Here is a 21,667-nt window from a genome sequence, read left to right on the forward strand (position 1 = left end):
GACCGGAATACCCGAGTACAATTACAATTATTTTATTGAATTGTTTTGTATATAGGACCTGAAGCAGGGCTTGAACACTCCAGTTTAGTCTTAATTTACAGTAGGGTAAACGAGGCACTGAGGGAACCCTAACTCACTCAAGTTCATAATGTTCAGTGGGCACTGATTTTCACTGGGCAGGGCTCCTTTCATACAGCACATTAATGTTGGTAAAATAAAAAAAAGTCACATTTCTGATCAGTAACCATGATTGACAATAAAACAACACTATGTTAAACACCACAAGTCCAGATAATGATGAATAATACACCTGCTTATATAGCATGTTCTCCCATCACTTAAAAGGTAGATTAGCGGTTCAACCTTTTCAAGTCACAGACCCGTACTCATAACCACACATGGTGCATATGGTCTGCTGAAGGAGAAAGGGTTAATAAGACATGTGGTGTTTTCACAGACCACAAAGACAAGGCAATATATTAATATACAAATATTTTATGTACATGTGGACTCAGGCACACACTTAGTGTCACCTGGGGCAAACCTACCTGTATATAAATATCTAGAAAATACTTGTAAAGAAAAATAGCAGTCTATATTTGTCTTTTGCTTTTAGTTTCCTTTTAGTATCAGTGCTCTGTGCAGTCACAAAGGATCCAAGTAGTGTTCAGCATGCCAAGTACAAGGAGAGGGAACACAGGTTGATGGGAGTACACACACAGAAGTCTCTTGGCATGGGCGAGATCTGTACAGCGCTTTCTGTTCCACATTTAGCAGGGCACTAGGACAGTCGGAGCTCCGAGAGATAGGTGTGGGCTTAGAGTAGCAAGCAGCGGGCATAGATGTGGAATGTGTAGAACAATGCGCAGAAGACCCGAGTGCTGAAGATAGTGTCAGCCAGTGCAAACCCCATTGTGAAAGGTATGAACCCGCTGCCGTATTCTACCATCCATGTGCCGCCGCTCCAGTGCACAGAGGCGGCTTCACCTGCTACGTGGACAATGGTATCGCTTGGGTAAAACACTTCACTCTTGGTTGACCCTTCCTTCCACTGCCTGAAGGTCCCAGAGATGACTGTATCAGAGATATCTACCCAGTAGTGACCAGCCTGTGTCTAATGCAGTCCCGAAGAGCAGTATGTACTCTGTAAGGGAGACGTGGAGCAGACACATGGATCCCATCCAGCCACCAGCATTCACCAATATCCACTGCAGGTCCTCGTCCGGCAGGATGTGGCCCGGGTGCTTTTCCCGCAGCTCCACAATGATTTTGGAAAATGCCACCTCAAAGTCCATACCTGCATGCTGCTTGGCCGGCTCTGTGATGTCCTTCTGGCTAAAGAGGTAGGACTTCGAGCTGAGCCACGTTCACAGCAGCTGAATGACCACCGCCAGGGCTGCCAGCACCAGCGCTGCTCGCAGTGCCAGGGAGCTGAATACGGTACAAAAGGGGGTGGTGATGGACGGAGCATCTGAACCAATCAAACACTCACACCCAGTCAAAAGATCTGGGTTTGATCCATCACCGTTCTTTAGCCCACTCTGCCACCCCAGTTCATTCTGTCCATCATCCCCTTTTGTATCGCGAGGGAGCTGAATACAGCCATGCTGCAGCCAGAGAAGACCTTGGGATGCAATGCTCCACCTGCAGCGCGCACGGACTCCCTGCTCCTGGCGCAGACTGCACACGCCCTGGCGCGAGATGCGAAGAGTGGCACAGAACGGGGCACCACACGCACGGGCACTGCTGAACACAGGCAGCTTGGAGACGTCCGGAAAGTCTAGCCCGCACAGGTTACCAGTCGGGAAATACCCGAGTAAAGTAATGCAGCACTCTCCCTATTTTATTTGTTTGTGGACACCAATGTAAAATTAACCAGTTTAGAAATCAGAATGTGCATCCAGGAAATATATTAGACAAGCACATATCGGCACACTTATCCTAAAATCAGAACGTTTTAAAAGACCTCGGTTGTTGACATATAAAAGAACCTTAAAAAAACTAGTGGTGCCCCCGCACCACAGAGGAGTGGGGGAGGGAGCACGCCAGCGAGGCGAACACATGCTGCTGCGTGTGCTAGCCACCGCCGGAAATGGGCGGAGCAAAGGCGGGACACGCGCCCGCCTTTTCCCAATTGCGTGCTTGCTTTTTGTAAAAAAAGCACACGAAAGCCAATGGCAGCCGCGGAAAGCTGCTCACACACACGAAAAAAAAACATACAAAAGGGCTCTCGCTGCGCGAGCAATGCTGCGTACTGCAACGCAGGCGCGAGTCCTAAAAAGGGAGGAGCTGTCACATTTAGCATGACTACCAGGAGTGAGAGTGACCCTAGTGTACTGGAAAGGATGGAGCAGAAGGCAGAAAAACAATAATGCAGGTAACAAATTTCAAAAGGCACACAACCAAAGAGTATAATGAAGTGTGTGTGTCACAGAAAATGGAAACGAATGTCAAATGTGACACATGTGTGTCCGTCACAGAAGTGGCAGACAGCAACCAAATGCAGGAATGCACTGAATATGCTGGCAAACTAATGCAACACAAATAACAAGGTGTGCCTGTCACCGAAGTGCATGCCAGCAGTTGTCGTAATAAATAATGTAAAGGTGTGCATGTCACCGGAGTACAGGCGAGGCTTACCGTGAGAGCAGCTGATGTACGTAAATCGAAGCGCTAGTGCTGACGTTAATGAGGGAGAAACAAGAGAGCCTCAGGCTTATTGCTAGACAACCATATCAACAGTTGCTCAAGAAGGAAGCAAATACTTTCAACAAAATAGCCCAAAAGCTCTGGAAAACCCCCCTTCAGCATAGGACGTCGTTCGGCAACATAAGATGATGTCAGGGTAAATCGGAAATAGATGCTTCAAGTTGATGTGTGCTTGTCACAGTCGGGGCATGCAGAGAAACCAGGAGTTAAATGATGAAAATACAAGATGGCAGTATGTTGCGTGAAATGCGTGCCGCCAAAGGTCAAGACCCAACGTTGAATGCAGCGTACAGGCAGGGATGCAGCGTAATGGAGCTTCAGCGAAGGAACGCAGAAGGGAGAGAGAACGCTGAGGCTCGCGACACAACACAAGGTGAGAGAAGCAGTTAGTTGAATTTTTAAACGTACACAACTGTGGTGGCAAGCGCAGCCTCCCCTCCGCTACATTAGGTTATTGAAGAAGTTGAAACCTAGTAGAGGCATAGCAAAGTAGTGACGGCTTTAAACTCCCACAACTGTAGTGACAAGCACAAACTCCCCTCTGCTACATTAGGCCATTGAAAAAGTAGAATCCCTGCAGGGGCAAAGTATGGGCGAGCTCGAGTGGACCCAAAAGTACCAGGGGTAGAGCTCTCAGTGCGAAAGTGAAGTAAACTGCACTGTAGTACCCACATGTGCCCAGAAGTTGGCAGGAAGGGTCAAAGTAGGGACAAGCCCGCGTCGACTCTCAAACACCAGAGAAATAAGGGTGTGTAAATGCATCGAAAGCTCCCAGTCCCCAAAGTGAAGTAAAGTAGCACAGTATCTTGTGAGTGATGAGTGAAAAACACCCACGGAATTCAGAACAAAGTTGAAGAGATGTTGAGACTTGGGTCCTCCTTTTTTCCAGCTGCCGACTACGCCAGTGTAAAATCCCCAAGCAGCTGAAAGAATGACGCAGGACACAAGGATGTGGCAAAGGTGTTGAGGTATATTCCAAGGAGAAGGAAGACCCCATCCAACCGCAGCCAGTCTGGGTAACAGCTCAAAGCTTTTGAACCAAGACATTCTATCACCTAGGAAACTCAGTACAGAACACAACCATGATCATGGAACCATAGGTAACCATGGCACCATGACATCAGAGCCTAGCAAGTCTCAGATGCCACACCCGCCCATCATCCTTATTGGCTGGCGTCATTGTCTATGCTAAAGGCTGGCTTGTGATATTGAATTAGGCTTTTTAGTCCCTTCTTTTTACCGCCCTGTCTCCTTTAGGCCCGGCCCATCAGGACCGGATCTTTCACTTGCGGGCTTACACTGTCTCCTTCAATTACTGTCCGTAGGCACTTTCATTTTTTCATTCGACCAGGAAGCACAATGCAAATATAAACAAGCTTTTAATAAGCAGCGCACCACAGGCGGCATGCTGAGCTGCTTTCTAAAAGCTTAAAATATTTTTAAAATAAGTTTGTTGAGACGCACCGTTCTTTTACTCGGCGTCGCTCGACAAACTCTGATGGGCATCCTGCAAGCCCCACCTCCAATGAAAGGCGCGTCGGCAAACTGTATTTTTTAATATTTAATGCTTTTAATAAGCAGCGCTGATGACGGCTGATAGCCAGAAACCGGTCCTTGGATGCTTGATTCCGGTCCAGGAAAGACATGGCTTGGCAGTTCGGGCTGGACTGTTCCCATGAGGCACAGGGTCAAGGCTGATTTGCATATGGCCATGTCTGACCTGGGGTGGTGTGGAGTGCAAAAAAACGATGGATTTAGGCCCAGATCTCTGTACTGGGGTGAATGTATGACAATGCTCTGCATTCTGTCCATCACCTGTTGTTTTTGCCTTTGTCGCCCCGAGTGGGATGGGTATGCTCAAACGTGAGTCCCAAGCTCTCCACACCACTGGAGTTAAGCTATCCAGGCTGATGACGGCTGATAGCCAGAAACCGGTCCTTGGATGCTTGATTCCGGTCCAGGAAAGACATGGCTTGGCAGTTCGGGCTGGACTGTTCCCATGAGGCACAGGGTCAAGGATGATTTGCATATGGCCATGTCTGACCTGGGGTGGTGTGGAGTGAAAAAAAACAATGGATTTAGGCCCAGATCTCTGTACTGGGGTGAATGTATGACAATGTTCTGCATTCTGTCCATCACCTGTTGTTTTTGCCTTTGTCGCCCTGAGTGGGATGGGTATGCTCAGACGTGAGTCCCATGCTCTCCACACCACTGGAGTCAAGCTATCCAGGCCGATGACGGCTGATAGCCAGAAACCGGTCCTTGGATGCTTGATTCCGGTCCAGGAAAGACATGGCTTGGCAGTTCGGGCTGGACTGTTCCCATGAGGCACAGGGTCAAGGCTGATTTGCATATGGCCATGTCTGACCTGGGGTGGTGTGGAGTGCAAAAAAACGATGGATTTAGGCCCAGATCTCTGTACTGGGGTGAATGTATGACAATGTTCTGCATTCTGTCCAGCACCTGTTGTTTTTGCCTTTGTCGCCCCAAGTGGGATGGGTATGCTCAGACGGGAGTCCCATGCTCTCCACACCACTGGAGTCAAGCTATCCAGGCTGATGACGGCTGATAGCCAGAAACCGGTCCTTGGATGCTTGATTCCGGTCCAGGAAAGACATGGCTTGGCAGTTCGGGCTGGACTGTTCCCATGAGGCACAGGGTCAAGGCTGATTTGCATATGGCCATGTCTGACCTGGGGTGGTGTGGAGTGCAAAAAAACGATGGATTTAGGCCCAGATCTCTGTACTGGGGTTTATGTATGACAATGTTCTGCATTCTGTCCATCTGTGGTAAATAAATAAATAATACCCTATTTTTGACTAGACTTATAGCATAACAGATAGCTCAATAAAATAAGAGTCAAGATTCGAGGTAGTAGGAGTTTCTGCAGGTTTATTACAGCATAAGGACAGGATCAGGACAACCTGCATAGGAACAGAATGACAGGGCCCAGCAGGACAACTGGGGCCCAACAGGGGAAAAGAGGCCCAGCAGCTGCTGGGGCTAGGTCTGGGATGAGCGCGCTAACATTCAATAACAAAACACAGGCATATATACATAGCGCGAACACATAGCATTACATTGCAGTAGGCGTAGCAGTGGGTGGAGCAGAAAGGCATGACGCGTAGCAGTCGCGAAAGATAACAGTAAAAAGAGGTGTAACTGGGAGTATACATAGACATGTGATGCAAACGTAACAGAATATGTCATGAATGGGCGGAAACATAGGAGGGGGCTACCTAAGGAGCCGGGACCTCTAACCTAATGGTGCGCGAAAACTGGCAATGACGTGTTACTAGGAGAAGCTGGGGGCTACGAACTCTGTGCTAGGAGCAGAGACTAGAGTCTGGAGGGTCGGAGCGACATGTACCTAAACCCTATCTGGTATCTGATGTTTAGGGAACATGTTGATATAAACTAGAAGTCATGAGGGGAGAAGCTAACTTGATTCTAAGACTGGACCATGCATTATTCTACATGTAGTGCGTGGTGAAAAATACTAAATGACCATTAAATACAGTATTTCTCTAACATGGAGACGAGAAGGCTAGACAATGACGGAAACTATTGATGCAGTTCAGTAGCTTAGGAATGCAGAAGAGGAGGACTGAACTGATAGCTGGAATCATAACATACTCTTGGCAGACTCAGAGGCAGAGCCAAGCTGCACCGGGCACTGCGAGGCAGGAAGTAAGTGAAGGGTCGAGGATACAGGTGGGGGCTGTATCGCTCCTCAGCGAGGCTTTCAGGAGACAGGAGCTGAATCTGTGGTCCGGGCCCTTTTGAGGCCTGGAAACGGGGACTTTATAATGGAATAACGTGCACACTGGGAAACGTGGCAACATTACTTTACATAGGCCTGATATTCGTAGTATTCACGAGGACTGGAAAATGACATACCAGAGGTGGACACAACTGGAATTGCGTCTTTAATCGGACATGGGGAATAACATATGCATATTGGTCATGCACACATAACATATGATGGATGAGGCGTAGGGACACAGAACATGGCAAAATTTACTTTTCCACATTCCCTCCTTGTCACTACGTTTCCATCAGGAAACATCAATATTCATGATACCATCTATCATTTCATACAGTACCATTTGCTCGTCTCGAATTGTCTTGGAACGGGATTTAGAACGGGGCTTGGGACTAGGAATACAAGAGGTAGCACACATGCTGCAAATCGCAGGGCCACATTGTATACAGAGGCAGCAGCTAAATATGATCGCTACTGCAATACCTAGAAAGGACAGGACTTTCCATCCCCATGCGGAAATTATATTCCAGAACCAACCGGGCCATGTCCAGGTGCCTGGATCTTGGTGTAACAGATGGGCAATTTTATGGAGTCTGGTTATAGCTGAATAAACAGACGGCGCGTTATTTGGAATGAAAATGCAGCAACTAGATCCGATGACTCTACAGGCCCCGCCCCTATCGGCCAGTATGACGTCAAGGACGAGACGATTTTGCAAAACGACAAATCTCATAGCAGATTGTTCTTCGGTTAGGTTACCTAGAGCAGAGGCAGTCTCATTTACTACAGCTTCAAGGGTTCTTGTTAACCTACGGATCAGTTTACTATTCTGGACAGGTCCTACAAAGAAGAAGAAACCTTTATTGAAATCTGTATACTGTTCTAGAGTAGTTTCAGTATAATCGACAATTGGGGACTCCCTTCTATGTCTAATGTGTACTAGATGTGTGTTTCTGTGATAATCAGATGGGGCTAGAAAAACAGGTGGCAGTAGGAAGGCAATGTAACAGGTTCCCTCCCAATCGAGGGGCAGACGAACATATGCGGTCTGACCACAAATAAAATAAGAATGACGTGAAGCTTTGAAAACAGATTTCCCACTGTCACTATACTTGACAATAGTAGTACATTCACTATGACCTACATGTATGGAACCATAACTACGGACACATAATTCGCCTTTGACTGGTAGTACTGAAATAGCAGGTAAGTCTGGAGTAGTATCAGACTGAACATTCAGGACCATGAAATTCGACGAATAATTACCTAAATTATATACTTCATTTTCTAGATCTAAACCTGTTCTGTGGGGGAAACCTTGCTTGTCTGGAAAACATGTACTGTTAAGAAAAGACATATCTGTTGAGGATGACGTTAACGTGGACCATGCTCCACACGAACCATTGTGTGAGAATGGATAAGGAAAGAGTGGCAGAACTCCCTTCGGTGTCTGGAAAGGGGGGAGTCGACCACACACCCAACAATTTGTGGCATTGCTGGTCTGGTGTGAGTAATGTAACATACGGATAAATGTGTTGTTGCGCATAGCGAGGCGGTAAGAATATTCGTGAGGAGGCAGATCACTAAACGTGTGCTCTACTGTAGCATTAGCAGACATATTTACATGAGGAACTGGAAAACACAGGAAAAGTGCGTAACTAGTGCAGGAAATCATTATGCTGATGAATAATACGAAACTCAGAAAAACGATACATCTGATTGAACTTTGACTGACTCTCTCACTACGAGGGTCTATTTTATACATGTCAGAAACAATCTAACCGTTTCACCTAGGGGAGGACTTATACAATCAAACTGACTGACTTATTTTACTAGACCTTAATTTGAGCTTATACTCCTGTTGCGGAGTTTTCTCTAACAAGGGAGGGGTTGTAATAATGTCTTGTGCGGGACAGTCCTTTAAAACAATGTTCTGGCAATCTTTCGAATCCTGGAAATCCTTGGAAATGTTTTTAGAGGCTGGTTTCAATCCATTGAAAAGTTTTACATGAGAAAGGTGGACCCACCCCTTCCTGCCTTCCAACTTGACGGCAGTTCGGGTGGTCAAGAGGACCTGACGTGGCTCCTTCCAACGTGGTTCCAGCGGACTTGATCTGTCGAAATTCCGGACCATCACAAGGGAGCCTGGAACGATCTCGTGCGGTGCCACCTCGGTATTGTCTGGAAATGCGGCGGCAACCTGTGAACGACATGAGTTGAGGGCAGACATCAAGGAAGCTAGGTAATCTGTCAGCATATTACATGAAACATCGGTAATACTTCGGGGTCTAGGAGTACCCCACATGTTAGGGGGGCGGCCGAATACGACCTCGTACGGGGACAGACCTGATCTGGAATGTGCGACCATGCGCATATAAAATAAAGCGACTGGCAGAGCTATTAACCAGTCCACACCTTTGTCTTTACAGACTTTTGCAATACGGATTTTCAGAGTCTGATTATGTCTCTCTACGAGACCGGCTGCTTCAGGATGGCGTACACAATGGAACTTCCACTGGTACCCTAACAAAAGGGAAACGTGTTTCATTAGTTCGGATGAGAATGGCTGACCGTTATCAGAATATACGACTCTAGGGAGTCCATATCTAGGGAAAAATTCACGAACCAACTGCTTGGCAGTGGTCGCGGCTGTGTAATCTGGGACTGGATATGCTTCTGTCCACCTGGACAAAGCGCATACAACTACAAGGACATACTTGAAACCTCGACATCGCTCCATCTGAATATAATCCATCTGGAGGACCTCAAAAGGGTGGTCAGGGGGCTGGAAACCACCTTGTTCCACCGGGACACTTTTACCTGGGTTAAACTGACAACATATCATACAGGTACGGACTTTCTGCTTGGCTGCAGCTCGTAAATGCTTATTGAACCAAATGTTCTGGATACTGTCTAACATAGCTTTTTCTCCTAAATGTGCTGGACTATGTGCGGTATTGATAATGACTTGAACCATAGAATCGGGGAGAAACCATGTGGCTCTACCCTTCGTTAACCATCCTTGATCTGTCTGGACCCCTCCTTGTTCAGACCATTTCTTGATTTCATCGGGAGTAGCATGTAACTGGATATCTATGACATCTTGTGTAGGGTCCTTAACTGTCATGCATGTAATCGGATCTGGAGTATGTGTCTGATTAACTGGAATGTCTGGAGTCTGTGCTGTAAGCTTGGCTGTGCGGTCTGCTAAATCATTACCTTGGGAAATAATGTCGGTGACTTTCGTATGTGCTTTGCATTTCATGATAGCAATAGATGTCGGTAAATGTATGGCATCTAACAGGGCTTGAATAAGGAGACCATGCTGAATCTTGGTTCCATGAGAAGTCATGAAACCTCTCTCCTGCCAGAGCACTCCGAAGTCGTGTACAACTCCGAATGCGTAACGTGAATCTGTGTAAACATTAACTTTCAGGTTCTTGGCGTGTATACAGGCTTGTGTCAGAGCGACTAGCTCTGCTGCTTGAGCGGACAGGGTATCAATACGGTGTGTTTCAATAACTTCAGTGTCAGTAGTCACTGCATACGCGGCGACTAGTTCTCCTGTGCTAGTTCTCATACATGAACCATCCACATAAAGTGTCAAGTCGGAATCTGGTAACGGAATGTCTGTCAGGTCTTGTCTTGGCTTTGTCGTAATGTTAACTACTTCCACACAGTCATGTGTGTCTGGATTTGAACTAACTGATGGTAACAGTGTAGCAGGATTCAGGACGTTGCAGCGTCTAATTTCTATGTGTGGCTGGAACAGTGTCAATTCATAACCTGTTAAACGTGCAATTGTCAAGTGCTGAGTTTGTGTTCGGTTTAAAAGAACTTCTACTGAATGTGGGACTTGTACTGTCAGGGAGTGTCCTAAAACTATGGAATCACTTTGTCTGATAGCTAGTGCTGTGGCTGCAACTGACTTGAGGCACGCAGGCAACGCCTGGGCGACTGGATCTAATGTGCTCGAGAAATAAGCACAGGGCTTGTATTGTCCTGCTTGATCTTGTGTGAGAACAGATAATGCTGTACCTTCGCGTTCAGTAACGAAAAGTGTAAAAGGCTTACTGTAGTTCGGTGTAGCTAGAACTGGAGCTTGACATAGGGCTTTCTTTAACTCGTTGAAACTAAGTGTATGTTCAGATGTCCAATGGAGGACAGTCGATACGGCTGCCTCCTGTGTCGTTAACTGTATCAGTGGCTTGGCTAGAAATGCATACTGGGGAATCCATTGTCTACAATAAGAAGTGAGGCCGATAAAGGCACGTACCTCCTTCTGGGTTCTGGGCTGGGGAAGACTCGCTATTAACTGGATACGGTCTGGTGTCAACTGCCTACCCCTCTTGGACAGCAAGTGTCCTAAGTATACCACTTGCTGGACACAGAATTGAAGCTTCGAAGGGGACACCTTGTGCCCCATCTCGGCTAGAAAATACAAAACTGTAAGGGATGCTCGCTCGCAAGCACGTTCAGAACGGGCTGTGATCAGTAGATCATCGACATACTGGAGCAGGGCAGTGTCAGTTGGCATGTGAATGTTGTCTAATTGTCTCTTGAGTGCTTGACTGTAAATACTAGGGCTTTCTGTGAAACCTTGAGGAGCGCGTGTAAACATATAGCTCCTTCCATTTAAACAGAATCCGAAAAGAAACTGGCTGTCTGGATGAATTGGAACACTAAAAAATGCATTCTTGAGGTCGATAACAGTGAAAAACATGGCTTCGGAATCAATGGCTGTTAACAGGGAAGAAATGTCTGGGACAACTGGGTACTGAGGAATAATACATTTATTAAGCTCTCGTAAATCAATCACTAATCGATATACTGGAGGTGCATTTGGATCAGTACGTTTCATGACTGGAATGATCGGAGAATTGCATACATTGGAGTCAGTTTCTACAACTACTCCTTGAGCCATGAGCTCGTCAATAATTTTGGATAAGGCTGCTACAGCCTCAGGTGGCAGTCTGTACTGTCTGATTCGTGGTAACACTACACCTGGCTTGAGAGTCACACGATGGGGTGTGATTTGCATGTAACCTACATCAGTTGGACCTTGCGCCCATAGATGCTGCGGAACATTAGACAATCTTGAATCAAAATCTCGTAATACATAGTGACCCTTAAAGTCACGTAGGAACAGACGTATTCCCTCTGGGGAACAGCAAATAACTGCACCTAATTCTTTCAGTGTCTTAATGCCTAATAGGTTTTCTGGACATGACTTAGTAAGTAACAGATCAGTAGTACGGGACAATGGACCTACTTCTAGAGTAACTGGCTTTGATATCTCATTAACTATTGGTTTTCCTGAAAATCCAAGGGAAACATTTCTTGAGCCTGAGAGCGGAGCCCCTGGAACTTCGGCATGACTAATTGTGGTCCTACTTGCCCCTGTATCGATCAAAAACTTTCTGTCTTTCCCTAATACTTGACTGTGAACATAGGGACCTTCTTGATCTACAGGTATCTCGATGAGAGGCAAGCCTACCTCCCTCTCTAGGCTGTTTCATGAATATGACTGGTACTCTGGATACTCGGACTGTGCATACTGGTACATCTGTGACGTAACATGCTGTGTTGCAGCTATAGGCTGCGGAGCGGTAACTGTCTGTTGTGCATTCTGTGACTGAGGAATCTGTGAGACTTGCTCTTGTCTAGGCGGACGTGGTCTTTCTTTAGTCTTACCAGTGGCTATGTTGTGTTTCAGAACTGCACACTCATTTATAAAATGACCTGGCTGTTTACAATAATTGCAGTTCCCTCTAACGGGAGCTGCAGGATGACTGGCTTGATTGGCTTGATTTGGACCCCTCTTCTGACTGTCTTGAGGAACAGATTGTGCAACTAGCACTTTCATTTTTGTGTCTTTCATACGTTTTCTCTCGTGTTCTTGCTCCTCTCTGATTCTATTCTGGTGATACTGGAGCATCTGGAGCATCTGGGACGGAGTATTTGCTTGCCAGGTGCTTTCGACTTTCAAAACTCGATTTTTAATTTGTGGGCTTGAATTCTCGACTAATTTAGTAACAAAAAGATGAGGGTATGACTCACTACTTGTCTTGAGACCACTATTAATACTAAAACATTTTTCAAACCTAGAATAAAAATCACTAATATCTTCATCTTGTTTCTGTTTACAGGCTGAGATTGCATCCCAGTCTTCTTTCCTCGTTGTCAATAATCTGGGTAAAACTTGAATCAGTAATTCTGGTAATTCTTTACATTTATCTCCAAGACCGGTACCTGGTACTCGTGCCTTGTCTTCAGCTTCTAGAGCTGTCCAATCGATCTTTTTCTCTCCCACCTCCCATTCTTTTTCCTTTAACTTTTCATACACCCCTGCGGGTAACAGGACCTTTAACATTTTAATGATGTCTGGGTAAGTGTATTCTCCCATACGGAGCATGTCTTTTAATTCTCTATGGAACCCTGCTGGATCTTTGTCATGACAGGGAATTAATTTCTTCATTTCAAGAAGTTCCATCTTTGATATTGGAGTGTATACAAACACTCGTTGCATTACGCCACCCGCCCCTTGGACTGGGTGGACTTCTCGTAACGGATTCTGTCTGTCTATGTAAAACGATTTACTTTCTGGAGGTGAGACATGAACAAAATGCGGGTTCAGGAACGTTCTATATTTGTGGCGCTGTTCTAGAATGACACTAGTTAAATCGGTACCTAGACCTCTCCATCTATACTGGAGTAACTCGTTCAGGATATCGTGTAACGGACCTGGATCAGAATGTTGACCCTCATACAGAGTGATGAGGTGCTGGATCATATACATTCCCACCAGTCGTTGCTCGGCTGGGGGCAGTTTTAGAAACATTTGTGCCACTATTTCGTCTGGAAAAGTGGTAGAATCAGTAATCCATCGGACTGCTGATCGGGCTAGTTCTTGTTCATGCATGGTACTTAATTCACTGTAACCGACTCGTGATTTCAGAATGTGATCGGTAGCTTGAAATACTTGTTCTAGAGAACCTTGTTCTGGTGCTAGATGAAAAATAGACTTGGGTTCTAGACGTAAATGGCGATCTGGAAATCTAGATTTTCCTACATACGCTATTCTGGCGGGATTCTCGTCTTCCTCTTCAGGATCAGAGATACTTTCTTTCTCACTTACTTGTGCTGCTTTACGCTGGTCGTGTAACCTTATTATTTCTTTACGAATTTTCTTGTACATACTCTCCATGGCACTGACGGTCTTGTGCTTACCCTCGGCTATATTATCACTCCACCTTGTCAGGATTCTCATTTCGGCGGGATCTTTAGACGGGTAATCTTGTTCTCTTATTAGACAATTGATCAGGAACTTTAATATCATGAGCTGAATCTCGGCTTTCCTTTGAGACATAATCTCGCCAATACTTTCTGGATCCTCCCCTGTACGGATGAAACGATATATTCTGTCTAGATCTTCTTTCATATTCGGTAAGGTGACTAGATACTCGGTCACTCTCCTTACACGTAAGGAATATAAAACCATAGTATATTCGCCTGGAACTGGATCATAGACACATTCGTTAAGGGCTTGCCTGATTTCTGTAACAGACTTATTACTTTTAGGAGTACGCTGTGATGCTTGAGCATGTAATTCGAGTGCCGATAAACGCTTGTGTGGCGGCGGGGTTTGAGGAGTAGCTCCTCCTGCGGCCCCTAAACTGGAGTCGTCTACTGAGGCTCTACGTCCTGGCAGAGTGGGAAATGGAACTGTAGGCTGGACCGGGGGTACCGTAACAGGTACTCCGGTGTCTGGAGGAGCGGGAAGTGCCTGATTTGCAAGGACTGGCGGAACACGAACATGATTTGTATATTCGGGGACTGTGTCGTCCAGATAGGACGAAATAAAAATATCAGCTGCGGTCGGTTTGTGACGTAGCTTGGTCGGAACTAATGGTGGCGGGAAATTACTGGATGCCTCTGGGGTCGCTTTTGGCAAACCTTCGGCAAGGAGAGGATACATACCCTTAATGAGGGCATGCCTCTGTCTGTCTGACTGTTCGGCTTTGACTTGTTCACCTATCTCGATTAATTCTCTTTCTTGAGCTCGTTCTTGGGATTCTCTACTTAACTCTGACTTTCTGACTTCTTTTTCCGTTCTTCTATGCGCCTCTTTACGCCATAACTCGATGGCATCTTTCTGTGACTGTCTGGCTTTCTTTTTCCATAATGCTTCTTCTACTCGCATGATACATTCGGCATCCCATGTACCCGATACGGGCCATCTATACTTTTCTTCTAACTGTTTGGTATACTCTACCCATAAATCTAGATACAATATGGCGCTTATGCCATGTTTCTGATACATAAAATGACCTGGACTGTCCCTAGGCGGGACAGGAACTGCTTCCTCTAACAGACCCTTTCTAGTTTTTAACTGACGTAATCTTGAAAAGAGCGGCATGGCTGGACTGTAATCTGGACACAATACAATACAAAATGAAACACGGAATCACATCACACTCATACCACAACATTAAAATACATAAAGAACATTATAAAATAAACAGTTTGAACAGAATATTACCTGGAATACTGAGAACAGAAACAGAACAGATTTTCTCGAGAACGGAACAGACTAGAGATACTGGATGCACTGCTGTAACAGTACGGAACATACCGGTCCCATAAAGGGACGCGTCAAGACCCGTATCCACCTAGGTGAACACTTCGTTTGTGAGTCTGGGCACCACCAACCCACGGACCAGGAGTCAATTTAGATTGGTCCTGTCTAGATACTACCCCAGCAATGGTACTCACCGGGCAGCACGGAACGGAAGGCCTCGAACGGGACTGGACGACGGACGACGAACTTCGGACTTCAGTTACGGGTGGGCCTCCGGATACCTCGGACCTTGGACTCTCGGCTTGGGCTCTGGTCGGGACTCGCCGCGTTCCTCCACCGTCTCGTTCGGATGCTGGACCGCCTCCTCCGTCTCCTCCGTGGGCCTGAGGGATACTTGAGCAGAAATATCTGCCACTGCGCAGAAGAGTTCCGTCACGACTGCAGAGGGTCAGGGGGTCGGCGTGGCTTCACCGACGCGTGGGGAAAGGGCAAGTCCCTATTCGGGCGCCATTATGTGGTAAATAAATAAATAATACCCTATTTTTGACTAGACTTATAGCATAACAGATAGCTCAATAAAATAAGAGTCAAGATTCGAGGTAGTAGGAGTTTCTGCAGGTTTATTACAGCTTAAGGACAGGATCAGGACAACCTGCATAGGAACAGAATGACAGGGCCCAGCAGGACAACTGGGGCCCAACAGGGGAAAAGAGGCCCAGCAGCTGCTGGGGCTAGGTCTGGGATGAGCGCGCTAACATTCAATAACAAAACACAGGCATATATACATAGCGCGAACACATAGCATTACATTGCAGTAGGCGTAGCAGTGGGTGGAGCAGAAAGGCATGACGCGTAGCAGTCGCGAAAGATAACAGTAAAAAGAGGTGTAACTGGGAGTATACATAGACATGTGATGCAAACGTAACAGAATATGTCATGAACGGGCGGAAACATAGGAGGGGGCTACCTAAGGAGCCGGGACCTCTAACCTAATGGTGCGCGAAAACTGGCAATGACGTGTTACTAGGAGAAGCTGGGGGCTACGAACTCTGTGCTAGGAGCAGAGACTAGAGTCTGGAGGGTCGGAGCGACATGTACCTAAACCCTATCTGGTATCTGATGTTTAGGGAACATGTTGATATAAACTAGAAGTCATGAGGGGAGAAGCTAACTTGATTCTAAGACTGGACCATGCATTATTCTACATGTAGTGCGTGGTGAAAAATACTAAATGACCATTAAATACAGTATTTCTCTAACATGGAGACGAGAAGGCTAGACAATGACGGAAACTATTGATGCAGTTCAGTAGCTTAGGAATGCAGAAGAGGAGGACTGAACTGATAGCTGGAATCATAACATACTCTTGGCAGACTCAGAGGCAGAGCCAAGCTGCACCGGGCACTGCGAGGCAGGAAGTAAGTGAAGGGTCGAGGATACAGGTGGGGGCTGTATCGCTCCTCAGCGAGGCTTTCAGGAGACAGGAGCTGAATCTGTGGTCCGGGCCCTTTTGAGGCCTGGAAACGGGGACTTTATAATGGAATAACGTGCACACTGGGAAACGTGGCAACATTACTTTACATAGGCCTGATATTCGTAGTATTCACGAGGACTGGAAAATGACATACCAGAGGTGGACACAACTGGAATTGCGTCTTTAATCGGACATGGGGAATAACATATGCATATTGGTCATGCACACATAACATATGATGGCTGAGGCGTAGGGACACAGAACATGGCAAAATTTACTTTTCCACACATCACTTGTTGTTTTTGCCTTTAATAAGCAGCGTGGCATGTTGCGCTGCTTACTAAAAGCATTAAATATTGAAAAAAAGGAGCATGGCTGCGTTTTTATGCCCACCCAGAGAACTTTTTGGTTGGGGATGCATTAGGACGAATGAAACCTATGCTACGCCACTGTGTGCTTGATTGGAATTCTTGGTAAAACACTCGTAAGACGCAGCCCTGACTCATTTTCTGATTATTTGTTCAGCATACCGGCTCGGCTGTTTCTGGTTTATCAAACTCTATCAGTGTTGAGAAAGTGCTGAAAGCCTAATTCGAATTGTGATGCAACCAAGCTTCATTCTCGTCTGGACGTGAGTAGGTCATCAAGTCCTCAATTTTCTTGTGCATTTCAGTGGTTGGAGTCCGTAGAGGTGGGCAAGCCTGAACATTCACAGGGAGAGCCGAAACCAAGGCCAGCTTTAGGCTGAACATGAACGGCGCAGACACCCCATTTAGCATATAAATTGGGCAAGAGACGTAATATATGACAATGAGTTAAACGTTAGTGTGTTTAAAATGTAGACGCGTTTCTCTACAGAGCATTACATTTTATCAGTGTATTGAGAGGCATTTACTATAACACAGCCTTTTACTACGCAATTATTGAACCATATGGCAAGTCAGTTCTTACATGTACTCTATTTGTAGCATGGATTGATGCATATACGCGTACGTTTTAGAAGAGGAAAGTAGAAGATTTAACAAAAATTACCCGGAGAATGTATTTCCTTCGGTGATTGACCTATAATGAAGCAGCTGCAATCTCAGGTGTATGACAGCCAAAATAAAGCATGTTTTGACTTAAAAAAATCGGGAGTCTGTCGCCAGAATCGTGCCTATTGGCATGTATTCACTTTCTTGATAGAACAACGCTTAAGTATATTAAAAGTCGTACGCTTTTGTCAGGTACATACTAAACGGATGTACTTCAAGGTGCTTTCGAACGTAATGAAATGAAAAGAAGTCACAGTGAAATACAGTAGTTGCCAAGTATCAGACAATTTAGTCAAGCGAGGAAGGGGGAGGAAAGCAAGAGCCGGTCTCCCCCTGGGTTGGTTCGCACAGTTCAAATGGCCACCAGGTGCTTAAGGTTAATTAGAAAGACAGTGGCACGTGGGGTAGTCTACTTATAAAGGCCCCGCGGTGGCGGGAATTTCATTGCGCCTGAGGGTGCGGGAGGAAAGGGCATTTATTTTTGTCAAAGAGGATTTATTTCAGCCTTGTGTCCCGGGTGTGGCGTGGGAAAATTTAATGCAGTGGCTGCCTGCATTTCACCGAGGATTGCCGGCAAGGAGGAGGGCATCCACAGTCAGGCCCTGGTGCACACACGGGCCGCAAACATCGAGCAGGATGAGCCCCTCGACCCCCCCCCCCCAGCTGTCAGAGAGACCGGGCAGGTCTGTGTAAACGATTGTGTCTCAGCTGACGTGCGGCGCGCTGCGGTGGGAGGGAGGAGGGGGGGTTTGGGACGGGCTGGGAGGCTGCGGGAGGTGCCTCAGGCCAGCTTGCTGCAATTGGCAACAAGAGTTTTGGGGGCAGGAGGGCCAAGAGTGCTGGTGTGGAGCATGTGGAACACTGACAGTTTATTAATTTTGCGATTATATATAGCACGAACATGTCCCAAAGGTGTCTGAGCACTTTCCATAAGAACCAGTTGCCTCTTCTGTACAACTGCACCCTGGTATGCTATTTCCTGGGGGTGATCACTTAGTTAGTGTGCACTGACAGACCTATGTATTTGAGCCCGGCCCCTGCAATATCATATGTCTACTCCCAGCTTTGCCTCAGGAGGTATTTAATGAAGGAACAACAGGGGGTTTGCAGCAGGGTGGGGATTGTGTGGCTCCAGGAGGTTTGTTGTCAGGTCTGACTTCTAGCGGTGGTTTCTTGCAGTAGCCTGGTTTTTCAGAGGGAGCAGAGGCAGTGCAGACAGCTATTTGGTCTCAGTGCGGAGCAGGCGCAGGGCCCCGGTTTCCTTAGGGGGTTATCACACATCAGGAGTTTGGGCAGTTGGATGGCCCCGCGAGTGTGTGGGGGGGGGGGGAACAAGGTTTTTGCCTAGAAGGGTCGAGCCCTAAGGTTTCCCAGGATTTACGGGGTGGTCAGTGTGTGTGGGTGGGGAGTGGCGGCAATGCCGGGGAGAAGCAGTGTACCAAATCTGTGGGTATGGAGGGTCCCCCTGGCACTGAGGAACAGTCGGGTTGGAGCGGCTTGAGGGGTAAGGTGCCAGTTTCCTCCAAGAGGAAAGCGGCTGGCAAGCGTTTTCTTGCAGACTGAGCACGCTGTGGCTCCACCAGGGGGAATTTTGGATGGGGGGAGATCTGGAGTGGATTTTCCTTCCCAGGGTAACAAAACAACGGCTATGGAAAAGATTCATTGGAAATTGTATGATGGTAGGGTTGGTGATGGGGAACTTCCGGGGGGAAGCGGGGCATTTGTTGGGGGATGTGACGACCCATTGGTCTTAGATGGAGACAGTGATGACCTTGAGGAAGGTGAACTGAGAGTTGGGGACTGTGGGGACAGTGGGGGGAAATGTTTGACTTTAATGGGGGAAAAGAGGGGTGTCTTGGGGCAAACAAGTGTTTTTAGTCTTTTCCAGAAGTCAAGTGTGGACTGAGCAATTGTTTCAAATTGGTGGTCGGTCTGGCAGCAAGGGGGACAACAAAGAAAATCGACCAGATCCATTGGAGTTTGGGGGTGGGGGGGATGGTTTTGGGCAGACTCTTCCTGCCTGGGGCTGGGCAGCAAGGTCCTTTGCAAGAGGTGGTGGTGGTCGGGGTGGTACTGCCAAAGGTGGTCAGGATGCTAATGGGGTGGGGGGGGGCAGGATGGCAAAGACACAGAAGATACGACCAAAAGTTGTATTTGGAGGCATGACTTTGTAGATGTTTTTTAGCTCTTGCATCGCCATATTCAGGCCGAAGAAGGCTCTGAGGAAGGGGAGTGGGAGTTGGCCAGGAGACCTAGGCCGAAAACGATTGAACATTGATCTTCGGCTTTTCTTATTTATGCTAGCATATACTGCGAAAAACATCAGGATAGAGCGATAGCGATGTTCAAGTACATGGACATCATAAGGAAAGCTCAGAGTTATTTTGGTGGTTTTGCTTGGTTGTCATACGACGAGGAGTTCAGAGTCCGCATGAGTTTTTTTACTGACAGACCATGGGGAGATGTGGACTCTGAGTTGTGGTTACAATGGATGGCGTCTTCTCAGCGACCTGCTGCTACTAATATTGTGAGTGGCTTGCCGGTCTCCTACCGGCCCTTTCAATACCTTCTTGCCCAAACTGAGGCGGGGTTTGGAGGCAGGGGTCGCACTCCGGCACCCGGTGGTACTGACTATTTTGGGGTTTCAAGGAGGGGTCTAGGATAGATTACCAGGGTCCCCGACAGAGAAGGCGGTCTGATAATTTGAGGTCAGCTAAAGACTTTCTACAGGTTGTTCAGCAGAAATTACGGGCTGAGATAGATGCGGGAAGAGTGGCTGGTCCTTTTTGTTCATTGTCCAATACCTAATCTGATTGTTTACCTCTGGGGGTGGTGCCGAAGAAGAAAGCTGGAGAGTTCAGTTTAATACTCCACCTGTCTTGGCCAGAGGGCATCCGTTAATGACTTCATTTCACAGGTGGATGCTAGTGTGTCTTACGCTTCGGTGGGTGATGCGCTGAGGTTGGTCAGGTCTGCTGGGAGAGGTGCACAATTGGCGAAAAAGTGACATACAGTCAGCTTTTAGGTTTTTACCCATTCACCCTGCTGACTTTGACCTTTTGGGTATGCATTTCCAAGGAGCCTTCTATGTTGATAAAGTTCTTCCCATGGGGTGTTTCTGTATTGTGTGCTTTATTTGAAACATTCAGCACTTTCTTGCATTGGCGTTTTTACTTACGTTAGTGGGCCATGAACTGATTTGTCACTAGTTGGACAAGCTTATGTTCATTGGTACACAGAACACAGGACAATGCCAAAAGGCGTTGCACACTTTCCAGATTATGGCACAGGAGCTTGCTGTGCCGTTGGCACCTGACAAAACTGAGGGACCTAGTACATACTTGACTTTTGTGGGAATCGAAATAGACACTATCGCCATGGTAGCTAGGTTGCCAGTGGAGAAAGTCCAGGAGATCTCCACCTTTTTTGTTATCTGTGATTGAGGAGCGTAAACTGGAGCTCAGGAAGGTGGAGAAATTGTTAGGCTATCTGAACTTTGCGTGTAGGGTGGTCAGGGCTGGGAGAACCTTTTGTAGGAGGCTGGGAATGTCCATGTCAGGGCCTTATCTCCCTCACCACAGAGTGCGTATTTCGGCCGCCACTAGGGCAGATCTGTACATCTGGTTCAATTTTCTTGCAAACTTTAATGGCGTATCTTTGTTTTTTGTGGATGAAGATATTATTTGGCAGATTCAGATTTATTCGGATGCGTCTAGGGCAAAAGGCTTTGGCATATTCTGGGAGGGGCGGTGGTGTGCGAGAGATGGGCAGTACATTGGTGGCAACAGGGACGCAGTATCACCTTTTTAGAGTTCTTTTCTCTACTGGTGGCATTACATGTATGGTGTGAAGAATTCCAGAACAGACCAGTTCTTTTCAACGTAGACAATTTAGCTGTGGTAGCATTGATCACTAACCAAAAGACCAAGGATTTGAGAGTTTTGAAGTTGTTACGTGCTTTTATGCTTAAATGTCTGCAGCTCAATATGGTTTTTAAAGCACAGCGTATTCCAGGAGTCAACAATTGTATAGCGGATGCTCTGTCTCGTTTTCAGTGTCGAGCTGGTTGAGAAATCAGTGGCAGCCTCTATGAGACGAAGGTA

At 46.7% G+C, this 21,667-nt stretch overlaps 1 protein-coding gene and 1 pseudogene across 1 annotated transcript in view; both read right to left on the minus strand.

The window, feature by feature from the left end:
* TANK (TRAF family member associated NFKB activator) overlaps window positions 1–21,667 on the minus strand; it is a 386,559-nt gene that overhangs the window by 336,313 nt on the left and 28,579 nt on the right. The window lies entirely within an intron of this gene.
* LOC144824212 (sigma non-opioid intracellular receptor 1 pseudogene) lies at window positions 782–20,943 on the minus strand (annotated as a pseudogene).

This window comes from Lissotriton helveticus, chromosome 3_1, assembly GCF_964261635.1.
Source record: "Lissotriton helveticus chromosome 3_1, aLisHel1.1, whole genome shotgun sequence".
Classification (NCBI taxonomy): Eukaryota; Metazoa; Chordata; class Amphibia; order Caudata; family Salamandridae; genus Lissotriton; species Lissotriton helveticus.